This window comes from Mus caroli, unplaced genomic scaffold (assembly GCF_978045245.1).
Source record: "Mus caroli unplaced genomic scaffold, Mus_caroli_1 scaffold_13, whole genome shotgun sequence".
NCBI classification, from domain to species: Eukaryota; Metazoa; Chordata; class Mammalia; order Rodentia; family Muridae; genus Mus; species Mus caroli.
Genome location: NW_028227268.1, coordinates 9,437,265 through 9,450,791, shown reverse-complemented (window position 1 = coordinate 9,450,791; position 13,527 = coordinate 9,437,265). Strand labels below are relative to the sequence as shown.

The window sequence follows — 13,527 nt, the reverse complement described above, 5'->3', positions numbered from 1 at the left end:
AGATCAGGATTCACACTTCCATTGCAAAGTTTCTCAAGAGATTTCCTCACCTCCCCCTACCACCACCATCACCATCATCACCATCACTACCACCACCACCACCACCACCACCACCACCACCATGTGAGGCTACAAAGAGAAGGTATCATTCGTGAACCTCCAAGTGTTCACCAGAAACTGAACCTACTCATGTCTTGATCTGGCACTCTCCATGCCCTGAGCTGTGAAAGTCAATGCATATTGTTTATGAACTACCCAGATTATGTGATTTTGTCAAAACATCCCAACGAAACTAAAAATATACAGAACAGTACCAGGATGGCCAAGCAGTGGGGAAACAGCAGGGTCTTCCCAGCTACAGGCAATTCTGCTGCCATAGAAGAAACTATAGCTAGAACTTCAGGTTAGCTAAGGAAATCATTTCCAACTAGTGGATCATTCAACACTTTCCCAAGTATCTTCAACTCACAATATAACAGGACTTCTTTAGAAAACTCAGGAGGTCATCTTACTTCTGGATACCTCCCCTGTGTCTCACCTAACTCCTTCTAAGTTCAAGGCAGCCTTGGCCAACACATCAGAGCAGTCAATTTCCCAAAACCCATCATTCTTTCTGTTACTCAGAGCCACTCAGGTGGGCTTTTCAATAATGTTAGATAATTCCACATCTTTATAGCTATTTCTCACTAGCTCTGAGAAATAATCACTTGGTCCCAATGAAAAAAATACCTGTTGCTATCATCTTACTCTGACAAAAGGATGTGAGTGCCAAGAAGTCAGAATAAGCAGATGGCTGAATGTTTTATAGCAATTTCCTCCATATTGAAACATCCCCCTCCTGGAGGAAGAGGCTGTGAGATCCAGAAAGTAAATAAATATAATGAGTTCCAGAAAGTCAAGACTTACAAGATTCTGGAGGCCCCTTCCCAAGGAAGCAGAAATGACTGCTCTAGAGAGAAGATGCTCTGATCAGCCCAAGTGCCTACAGGAACTCTTCAACCTCTCCAGATGGAGGAAAGTCATGCAGAGAGCTCCAGAGATGCCGTTTCTGTCGTCATCACCCACACTAGAATGGACTTTTTGGTGATGCAGATGCCTCTAAAGTCATCCATAAGTAACCCCCTCACCTAACACCCCAGTAATTAATCCCAATATGCCCATAGGTTCTCCAGTTTGGATGGGAGTTACGAGTGCCCTTTCTGGAGTGAGCAGACTTTGCTCAGATATCTCCAGAAAAAGTTTCACACAACATCCCATCAAGGTAGGCTTTCCAATAGCATGTGTTGGAAGACAGGAGAGGAGGAGAAGGTAATCAGGAACCTTACCTACACAGGAAACTTTGGGTTAAATATGTAGTAAAGAAAAAATGAAGTCTTTTAGCCCCGCACATTCATAAAACACACAGAAAGCAGGTCCATCCTTTTAACACCTCAAGAGACTGAACACAACAACACCCTGTCACAAGTAAGACAGACGGAGCATATTTATACAAGAAATGGCGATGAGCAAGTCACACAATCCTGAGTATGAAGAGTCCAAGATCAAGGCAGTTTCTAGTGACAACTTGCTTTCTGCTTCAGGGGTGGCACCTTCTCTCTGTCCCCTCGTGTTGTGGGAGCTGGGAGGGTAGTCTCTCTAAAGTCTGTGTTATAAGAGCACAAGTCTTACTCATGAGGGTGATGGATAGCCTCTCTCAAAATCCCTATCTCCTGACACCATTGCCTTAAGTGTCAGAGAGTCAACACAAAGACCATGGTATGAAAAGGAGTAGCTTCAGTAAAGCCAGATGAGGTGTGGCTTCACCATGGTAACTACATGATGCAAGTCTTGGAAGAGTGAAGAGTGTTGTGGGCAAAGACAATGGGAAGACTTCAAAGGTGTGTGATGGAACTGGCTGGTAGAAGAGCTTGGTTGAGGAACTGGATGAGGCACAGGTTGAGAGAGTCAGCCGTAAGCTGAGCTCTAGACTTCATCTGAGTTCAGAGACCAAGCTGCTCATTATTAGGTTTCCTACAGTCCTTGGTATTGTGACTTAAAGAGACTTATTAAAGAGCATGCCTTTAATCCCAGCACTCGGGAGGCAGAGGCAGGTGGATTTCTGAGTTCAAGGCCAGCCTGGTCTACAGAGTGAGTTCCAGGACAGCCAGGGCTACACAGAGAAACCCTGTCTCGAAAAACAAACAAACAAACAAACAAAAAAACCTAACTAACAAAAAAAAATTGGATGGTCTATCAACTTAAAAGCATTTCTTTCTCCAGCCTGAAATTCCATTTACAGCAGTGTTGTGGTGATTCATCCCTATGGACCTAAGATGGCCCACTATCCATGAAAGGCAATATGCAACAGCTCGTGAAATTACAGAACAATTATCTTTGTGTAACCATTCAATTTTTAGTAATTCATCTTGCAGATATACTCAAAAGGGATCCAGGTTACTCAAGTCAGGATCGTATACAAAACCAGTATTATATATAAAATTGTGAGCATAACCTAAGTGACTATTACGAAGGGACTGCTTAATTCAGTTATAGTATCACCATGCCCATAAAATAAATGCAAATTAATGAAGAACATGGAAGTCCTTGACATTGGAACAATTCCTAATTATAGACTATTTATATACTATGGGGAAATCTCTAAAATATGTTGTTAGAAAAGAAGGAAAGACAACGTCTTTATAAAATAAATTAAAGAGGCCTTGGGGAGGTGGAAAGCAGCCTTCTCAGTTAAGGGTGGGCTTCATTTAGTGACTTTCTCCCAAAGATTATGGTGTAGAAGGGTGAAGTAACTTGACAGTAGACCTAGAAGCTACCTCGGCCAGGTAACATAAGTGATCCAGGGGCAAGCTGGAGCGAAGTGATCACTCTTGGTCAGAGTGTCAACATCATGGGTAACATTCAATGAAAGTCTACCACCTTGATGCTACATCACCTCTGAGGTCATCCTCTTGAAACTCCCATGTCCCGGATTAACCAGGAGAAAAACATCTATCAGCCAACACTGACTGGGGAATCTCATACAAAACTATTGACCATCTCTCCTTAAACTGTCAAAGTCATGAAAGACAAAGGCTGAGCGACCACTGCAGGACAAGTTAAATCAAGGACATACAGGAACTAACTTAAGGTAGCATTCCAGATTGAGAAGAGAGACTGGGGTGAAACTAACAAAACCTGATAAGCTATGAAATTCAGTTATCTTCTCTGTGCCAACATCAAAAATAATTATAATTGTGGTGATGAGTCTTGGCAATTTTTCTTTAGACACAAACTATATTCTAAAACAAAACATCTATTAAAAATTGAAACAAAGTAGAGGTCATCGGAGTATTTATATGTAAATAAATCTCTTCAGAAGAATAATAAACTGGTCATTTCTGTGGCCTTCAGTGAGTGACCTAAGTTTCTGGGGAAGTTTTCACAGATACCAGTTTTCTATCTTGAAAGGTCAATCAGGTCATTATGCGGCCTCTTTAGACATAAGACAGACTCCGTAGTACAGAATTAAAACCAAGTCATCTAAGCTGCTTGTTTCTAAAAGAAGCCTTTGTTGTGAAGCTCCCCCCTTAGTGAAACAGTGATGCTGTCCTCTTGAGAGAACTCACTAAATCATGCTCACTCGTATCTGTAAGTTACATGGTTTAAAAGTGCATGGATCCAAAGAAAAAAGGTATCAGGAATATGAGCATTTTCAGAACAAAGAAAGGGGCGTAAGCAGAAATCTGAATATATTGAATAATAAAGAGGAGTGTCCAAGAGAAAAAATTCCTGGCATGCAATTTGTGATGGTTTGTATATCCTTGGATCAGGGAGTGGCACCGTCTGAAGGTGTGGCCTTGTTGGAATAGGTGTGACCTGGTTGGAATGGGTGTGTCACTGTGTGTGTGGGTATAAGATCCTCACCCTAGTTGCCTGGAAGTTAGTCTTCCACTACCAGCCTTTGAAATCTCTTGGGCCAGGTCAATACAGTTCAAATCACTCCCAGCAACAAGTCTTCTATATTCCTACTAGGATGACCCATTAAGCCCCATTTAAAGCATTCCACTGCTTTCCAAATCCAAAGTCCCAAAATCCACATTCTTTCAAATAAAAGCATGGTCAGGCCTATCACAGCAATACCCCACTCCTGGTACCAACTTCTGTCTTAGTTAGGGTTTTACTGCTGTGAACAGACACCATGACCAAGGCAAGTCTTATAAAAACAACATTTAGCTGGGCGTGGTGGCGCACGCCTTTAATCCCAGCACTCGGGAGGCAGAGGCAGGCGGATTTCTGAGTTCGAGGCCAGCCTAGTCTACAGAGTGCCAGGACAGCCAGGGCTACACAGAGAAACCCTGTCTTGAAAAAACCAAACAAACAAACAAAAAAACAACAACATTTAATTGTGGCTGGCTTACAGGTTCAGAGGTTCAGTCCATTATCATCAAGGTGGGAGCATGGCAGTATCCAGGCAGGCATGGTGCAGGCAGAGCTGAGAGTTCTCCGTCCTCATCCAAAGGCTGCTAGTGGAAGACTGACTTCCAGGCAACTAGAGTGAGGATCTTATACCCACACCCACAGTGACACACCCATTCCAACCAGGTCACACCTATTCCAACAAGGCCACACCTTCAGATGGTGCCACTCCCTGATCCAAGGATATACAAACCATCACACAATTCTTAAGGGATGATGGGAAAATTGAACAATAAAATGTCCAAAGAGAGAAGTTGGATATAGAGACTAATTCTACTGAAGTAAACTATCCAGTGAGGGCTAAGGACGGCCTCAGTGGGGACGAGTGCTTGCCGTGCACACGAGGACCTAGGTCTAAATCCCCAGCACCTATCTAAAAAGCTCCTGTGACCACATGCCTGTCTAACGCGGGGCTGTCGGGGCAGAGATAGGAGGATTGCTGGGACTTTGGGGCCATAAGTCTAGATCCAAGTTCAGTGAGAAATCCTGTCTTAAGGAAATTAGGTGAGGAATGACAGAGTAAGAAACCTGATGTCCTCCTCTGGCCTCTGCATAAGCATGCACGGGCACAAGCAACACTACCACACACACACAAACACACACACACACACTCACAGGACTGCACACACCTACACTCAAGACTACGCACACACATATACACACAAATTTCATGCATACTCCTCACACACTACACTCACACATTACACACACACATTCACAGTATACACACTCACATGCTCACAGGACTGCACACACCTACACTCACAGACTGCACACACACTCCACACATACACACATAGACTCATACACTACACACACACATACACTCATACACTACACACACACTCACACTCTACACATACTCACACATTACACACAGTCACAGTATACACACACTCATATGCTCACAGGACTGCATACATACACACACACACAGATTTCACACACAAACACATACTACACACATACACACATTCACACTCTACACACATTCTCACACATGCACACTCACACACACGCTCACACACTACACACACACACTACACTAGCACACACTATGCTCACACACTACATACACACACACAGAGTTTTTAGTTAAAAACCTAAATGAACCACACAGTAGAATCATTTTCCCTCTGGGTTCTCTATAGACAGTCCTCTGTACCATCCCCATTCTAGAATGAACCTCTCTCTGCCTTTGGCCCTTAACCAAGAGAAACAGACCACAGCCCTGAACTTGCAAAGGGCACCTATGCCATGTGAGCTGGTGCTAGAGTCCTTTCCTGCCCTTACCCAGTACCCTTGGGTTTCAGCCACTCCTCGGTAATAACCACTTGGGAGGTGACAGGGCGGTGAATTCAGATGTGTCTCCATGAGGGAAGCCCCACTCCTTGGCAGACAGAGCCATAAGCCCAAGAGAGAGGGCACAGGATTAACAGCTCACTGAGCTAGCCAAGGGCCAGGAGCCAGAAGGACACCCACTGAGAGAGGCAGGGAAACGGTTAATAACTCAAGGTGACAAATTAAGCCAGCTACTCAGGGGCTCCAGTTTGGCTGATGGCGAAGTCAAAACAGAGCCATTGGAAACTGGGGAGGTGCTGTCGTTTGTCCTGTATTTTTCCACACGTATTTTTATTTTATTTTTGTAACTTGGAAATGTTCGTGGGGAGCTGGAAAATGCAGACTGGAGAACCCCTGGGGTCTGAGGAGGCGGGACAGTGAGTTTGCTAAGATGTCAATCAAACTCTGGTCAACGGTGCCCACCTTGGACATTAGCTAGCCATGAGCTTGACCTCCGACCCTCGTCACCTGCCCTCCACCCACTATGCCAAGGAAACATTCTCACTCCTTCTTACGCCTTTGGCCTTCTGTAATAGTGTGCCGCTTCAAGCCACATCATGTTAACAGTGGGTTCTGTGCACTGCACAACAGCCTCCCTCCTTGCCAAGGCCAGCAGCTCTAGAGAAAATGGAGAGGGACACAGACATCTGTGGTCCTTGGGGAACATAGGACCAAAAGATGCAGTAACCAAAACGTTCAGTTGCAGTGCTAGACAGCCATCCCATCCTACTATCTAAACAGTCTGACCGAACTCACTGCAAGGAACTGGTTGTTTAGGTGATTGTGTGGGCTGGGAGATGCTGTTGTCAGTAAAGAGCTTGCTGGGCAAGCATAAGGCTCTGAGGTTAGACCTCAAAGCAAAGTACATGGTGGGAGGGTGTGGCATGGGAGCATGGGGAGCCTGCTTGTAATCACAGCACTGGGGAGGTGGAGATAGAAGCATCCCTGGGGCTCACTGGCCTTACAGGCTAGCCCAGTCTGCAAGTCTTTGTCTCAAAAAAGTGGGGGGCGTTGCCTAAAGGGCAACAGTTAAGGTCTTCTCTGGCCTTCACACAAAGTGTCATGTGTGTTCATATGCACACATGACACTTCTGCACACATTCTCGTGCACACACACATGCATACCTGCACACATATGCACACAACTGCATACACACACACACACACACACAGAAATTTAAACTAAATAAAATGGCTCTGTGCCTGACTTCCAGGAGAGTTCAGGTAATTAGCCTAAACGTGGCATAATGTTCTCCCTTGCTCTTGGCATCTTGGCCTGATCAAGGCACTTGCTTTCTAAATGGTAGGGTGGGCCATTGTCACACGTGAATACTCAGATAGCGCTTTGCACACCAGAGGGGACAGGCATCCCTCAGTAACCCCGGGATGCTGGTTCCAAGATCTGGCTGGCTACTGAAGACCTGAAGAGACACCATTCTCTTCCATAAAATGACATACTATTTGCATGTAGCTTACACATGACCACCTCCGCTCTCACCGCTCCACATTAGCCATGTCCGAATTTTCACATTACAGTTTGACATTGTCCTTTATAGAGCTCATTCCACAGAAGTTCAGATTGAAGTCACACACACACATAATCATAATAATAATAATAATAATAATAATAATAATAATTGCAAGACAATAAAGTAACCCAAACTCTCACGGTGTTTTAAGTTTAGGCTTCCGTGGCGGGCCACCTTATAGCTATCTTCAGTTGCACCTAAGAACGTCTAAACCTTCTTAGTTAACCCTTGCAGACTACTTTAACACCTCATAGTAGGAGTCATGGCTTAAATTTTAATATTAGAGGTAAATATGTTTTCCACGTAAGCATATGCTTGTGGCTCATTTTGCAGAGGCGACTCCACTTGGTGTCACTACTCCTGGTTTTAGTTTCTGTTCTTAAGAAGGTGGAATGGTTTTCCTGGGGTGTGCAGCCTCCCATTGTTGTCCAGTAAGCCTTGCACCTGCTGCTAAGCACCCCCACCCAACCCCAAGGGTCGATGGGTCTGATAACCCCATCTCAGCTGCTGTTCGGATGCCTCATGGGATAAAACATTTTCCTCTCATCCGGCCGAGGCTGTAAGACTGAGCTCTCGGGTTCCTTAATTATGGCTGAGAGCTAATTCCTGGTGGCTCATCCACTGAAGACCTTATCCACCCAGTAGCAGCCCCTGACCCATCTTATGGAACAGTGCAGAAACACAATGTCCCTATTGTTCTCTGGCTAGAGGACTGAGGGACAGGGGGGGATGCTCACACAACCCCTCCCTCAAGAAAAGATTAGTGCAATTATTAGCCAACAGAAATGGCTATAAGCCAAACTGCTCTCAAATCCTCCCGAGCACCAAGTCGCCTCAGAGTCTCTTAAAATCCCAAACACAAGACTATGTGTTCTCCTGAATTTTGCCATGTTGTTCCCGAAGGCTTCTAGGCCAGTGGTTAATGCTGCCCGTACCCACAAGGCTAATGAGCACAGAAAGAAACATTGAATAATGCATGTGTCTAAGCTGTGGGTCCCTATGCCCCCATAAGTCTGTAAAGCGTAAATACCCAAGGCCGGACATCCCTGGCAATCCCTTCACCCAGAATTAAATAGGAAAACTGTTTTTCAGACCATAGCCATAGATGGCAACTTATATTAGTGTTGATTATATTTTCTCTCCCTTTTACCCATGGGCTATCAATAGCTTTCCTGGCCATTCTAAGCCTCTCATCAGGAGTAAAAGGAAAATAAATTCTATTCTATTCTTGGCATTCACATATTTACATTGCCGTGAGTGTCAAGATAGAGCCTGAGAGAAAACATTTATAACAGACTACCGAAGTATGCAGACTAACTAGGGATGACACTGGAAGGTGAAAAACGCAAAGATATTCAACTAATACTGAGGCAATCGATTGATGACCAAATACTAACCACTGATAAATTAAATAAAACAGTTTAAAAATGTGAATTGGGTGAAATATCTGAAATTTGCACTACGAATGCACATATGTGTGTAAACACACAAAATCACACGCTTCATAAATCAATACCTATAGTCGAAAGAACTATTCAGGTTCCCCTGTGATAGACAAACACTAGCTAAAACTCTCCAATGTTCCAGGTACAACTCCATGTCAGAGGTTTGAGTTGTTTTTCTTTGACCATCATTGGAAAAGCTTTGTTAGCTCCGGAGAAATCCACACAAGTCAGGAAACGCAGACGGAGAAAAAGAAAATATTCTCAACAATGAGCAAATAAAAATAGAATTCTCTGTGCTGTAGAAAGCAGGGGACACATTCAGGTACTGGTAGTTCCTGACTGAGAGGAGCTGGAGATGCTAAACTGCACTTCTATGGACTGATTTTATGGAGCTATGCACATAACCCCGTTCGTGCGAATTAGTGCCACACCTTTGCCGCATGTGTCCTCAATTCTCCGGCAATAAGCTGTCAGAGTTGACTCTGGAAAGATCTAGAGCCTGGGTCTAAGTCAGTAAATCATAGGGAATTAATAGAGTGACTATTTTGTATTCATGCACGCATTCGAAAAGGCCAGATGGTAAATCATTTGTATATAGCATGCATAGTGTTATTCTTAGGGAGACACACACACACACAGAGGAGCTAGGGGTCTAGTTCTCACCTAGGAAGTCCAAGGTTTCAGTTAAATGTAGAGATAAATAAAATCACCAATGTCTTATACAGTACTTACATTGTTCTCACAAAATACTAATTAATAAACAGATCAGAGAAAGACATAAAATCCTAAGACAAATGTGCCATGCAAACGTAAGAAGGCTTAGTCTCATAGACCATGCATATTGAACAGCCTTCTCCTCTCACACACTGGCAATAAGATGGATAGCTGCTAGGACAGCCCTGCCCTGAATGTCTAGAGCTAAGCTCCCACATAATTTCACTCTCTAGCAGCAACCCAGGCAAGCAAATCTTAGAAGCATTCGTGTGACATTGAAAAGGCATCCTTATCCAAATACAGAAGAGGGACAAGTCCTGTGTTTCTCTCTGCAAAGCTAGGGTGACTTCATTTATGCCTAGCACCAGGCTACATATCCAGATGTGTTCACTATAATCCAGAGATCAAACAAAGAGCAGAACAAAGAAGAGTGAGGCTCTTACAAAGAGTCTCCAAAACTCTGGGGTCCCCTATTTCATCGTTCTAGGCCTGGCCTATAGGAGCCCAGCTCAGCCACACCAGTACGTGGATGAAGTTTCTAGGTAAGTACACTGCCTACCCACAAGCCATAGGAAACCAAATCCACTGCCAGCGCCCACCGCTACATGCTCAGCTCCGGCTTTTTTTCAAACAGTGTTACGCATTCCTCCCTGGGTGCACTGTTGATGATGGGGAATCGTACAGACTGAAAGCAAGAGAATTACAGAGGAGGTAAAGAGGGAAGGCGGGGGTCAGGCCAGGAAGAACAGTGGCAAGGAGCTTTCCAGTTGGCAGAAGAGAGAACTATCCATTGCAGGGAGAAGAACTATCTAATGCAAAGTAACCCCCCCAAAGCAAATAGAACCCACCTACTTGTCCTTTGTCCCTCGTTCCTGCACATAGATACAGCTCCTTTGCAACCTCAGCCTGCTTCTTACACAATAGGCAGTTAGCTAGGAGCTTCAGTTCAGAGTCTGACTCGAAGCAAAGAGACAAAATGAAGACCACCAGGGGACCCTCTGTCAAAGCTGGGGGTGGTGTGTGTGGAATCAGATGCAATAGTCAGACTACCTCTGAACCTCGGCTCCTACTCACCTGCATCAGGCCCAAGACTTGACAAAGAAGTCAGGTAAATATCCAAACTCCACGTGGGCAAATCCAAGGGGGTCTGCCCTGCCATTTTTCCTCTGTCCCTTGGCCATCTGGTATAGTAGCGCTGACCAAGGATATTGATCCCTTTTCAATTCACCAAGGTTGCAGAAATGGAGGGAAGGGGGTCTAGGACCATCCTACCACCGTCCCCCAGTCTCCATGCGGCCGGCTTCAGAGCGCCCGAGGTGGAGTGGCCGACGCGTGCTCCAGACATTGAATGAGCCTACAGAATCCCACGATCTGATCTTTTATAGTGCTTTGTTTATTACCTGCGTGCCCTTATTTCATAAGGGAGCTGAGAAAGAGAGAGAGGGTGAACAAGAGTGATGGAGATGACTGTTAGGAGCGGCCCAAAGACACCTTTTCTTAGGCTTCATTCATAGCAGCAAATGAAGCTAAACAACCTCACTTTTGTTCTCTCAAATGTCACCTTTCTGTGTGCGCCACTGTGCAGATAAAACTCGGCTCTCTCGCTTTTACTCCCTCCCCCCCCCTTCCTAAAAATTACTGTGTTATCCTCCGAATATCTCCAGAGAAATTGACCCGACAAGGGAATCTTTTCTTCTTCTCCCTCCCCAACCCTCTCCCACTATTTTTTTTTCTTTCTTCTTCACACAGCTTGAACAATTTGGCTCTGTTCTGCGCACATTCCTGTGGCCCATTCTTCCTCGGTCCCCCTGTGCAGGATGGTAGGTCAGGAGAACACAGGCTCACATTCAGGGCCAAGATGGTGCTTACAGAGTGGGGGTGGAGTGGAGAAAATTGAACCGAAGGTACCTGTGATTGTTGCACCATCAACTTAATACCTGGGCAGAGAGACAAAGGCTCTTTAGAAAAAGCTCAGGCTGGGGATAACCCTTCCCCCAACTCGCTGAGAGTTCAAAAGCTATCAAGAGCTGAAAATAAGACCCTGGTGTAATTAAAGTTTTCTAAGTCATTCTAGGAGATATTAGGCACGATGACAGAGCCTACTGCTAAGCCTTTGTGTTGAGCAATCCCTGCTAAGATGTGATGACACACCTTTACTCTTCATGCATGGGTCCCCATGTAGGCAAGCCCATGCACACCATGTGTATCCATATCTGGATGAAATGACCAATAGTCTCCCAGTCCTACATCTCGTCATACACTCAGAGGTGTCTCCTTGTCACCATGGCTTGACAGCTCCTTTCTCTGTGGAGGGAAGCCTACAAAATGAGGGGGCTCTCTCTGAAGAACACACAATTTGCTCTTAACAATCAGTGAGAATTTTAGCGGTTTTTTTGTTTGTTTGTTTGTTTGGGATCTAAAGTGAGTACTTGCCCATAAGAGAGGATAAAAGCACCAAGAATAAGATTTGATACCAAAAAGGAGATTGCATGGGGCCTCTCTACACACTGGAGGGCGTTTAAATCAACTCTTTTCTGTGGGGAAAGAATGGGTAGGGCAGTGCATGTGTAATCTGGTAGGGAGAGGTTGGAGACAGGAGAATTGCCAGGGCTATCAGCAAGTGCCTGATTCGGTAAATGACCCTGTCTCAAAAAAAAAAAAAAAAAAAGAGGAAGAAGGAGGAAGACACCTAGCATTGACCCCTGGCCTACACACACACACACACACACACACACACACACACACATGAATACACAAACACAGAAAGAGAGGAGGGATGTTTCGATGGAGAACTGGGTGTTAATGCCAGACTGAGACAGCAACAGCGGAAGCAGAAGCAAGGCGCACATGTGTGTGTTACCACCATCTCATAAAAAGAAAGCCAGGACGACGCATTCTGGAAACTGCTCTGAGTCACCGCTTATTTGTTTGTTTTTCAAGAAGGTGGTGAGACAGGAACCATGTCTCCAAGTCTTCACCTTGTAACACATAGACACGCACCCCCCCACCCACTCCCCACCCCCCACCCTGAACACTGAAAACTCCCAGATCTGGAGAAAGAAAAAACAACCAGGAAGATGAGTTGGGGAAAGCCACGCCCACTCCCGGGAGCAGATGGAAACATTTTGAGGAGTCTCTCAAACTGATTGTTCAACCCTGGCACTGTTCAAAATGAGATTCTATCAACTGACAAGGAGATAAATAATGAGTTCGCCTCTTCCTGTACTTTCACAAGGGCGTGCTATTTTCTACGCTCTTCGGGCAACGTATCTATTATGTTTCTGTCCTGAAAACATAATTTTTTGTCTGTTTCCCATTCTGATATTCAACGCCACTGCATATTCATCTTAAAGTGGGTGGCGTGGTGTGGGGAGGGACTGGGTAAGTAAAGAGCTTGCTGTGCAAACATGGGGATCTGACTTTGATCCCTGGTCCCCATATAAAAAAGCCAGGCATGCTGGCTTGCCCTTGTAATCTCAACACGGGAGAAACAGACATAGGTGGATCCCTGGAGCTCCCTGGCCAGCCAGCCTGGTCTCATCAGGGAGTTCTATCTTCAGTGGGAGACACTACTTCAAAAAGTAAGGTGAGTTAGGTTTGAAAAATAATACCTGAGTCTGACCTCTGGCCTCTACATGCACATGCATGCACATGCACACAGGCACATGTATACACAAGTATACATGCATACATAAACACATATCCGCAAGCTCACTTGTGTACACTCATAGATATACGCAGACACACACAGGCACCCACACATTTTCCAAATTGGCAATGATGAGAAACTAACTCCAGGAGAGACTAAAAAGTTCTGTAAATCCTAGTTTAATTGTGGCTTTGAAATCATCCAGACATAAGGCATTAATGAAGAAAGCAACGGTGCAAATTTAAAATAAAAATACTGCATTTGCATGTGTGGCGAGGATGTTGGTATCACAAATTGCACGCAGTAAGAATTTTAATGAAATGTTCTCCTAGTTAGTACTCAAAACTGCCCCAGATTGAGAGAACAAACAGCCTCCACCATTGGGTAAAGGATG

At 44.8% G+C, this 13,527-nt stretch overlaps 1 long non-coding RNA gene across 1 annotated transcript in view; it reads right to left on the bottom strand.

Moving 5' to 3' along the window:
• The window catches only part of LOC110305879 (uncharacterized), a 48,551-nt gene extending 37,705 nt beyond the window's left edge, over positions 1-10,846 (bottom strand). The window contains exon 1 of the long non-coding RNA XR_015044932.1: positions 10,559-10,846. This is a non-coding gene — a long non-coding RNA (uncharacterized LOC110305879). The remainder of the gene's footprint in view (positions 1-10,558) is intronic.
• Positions 10,847-13,527: the final 2,681 nt, after the last annotated feature.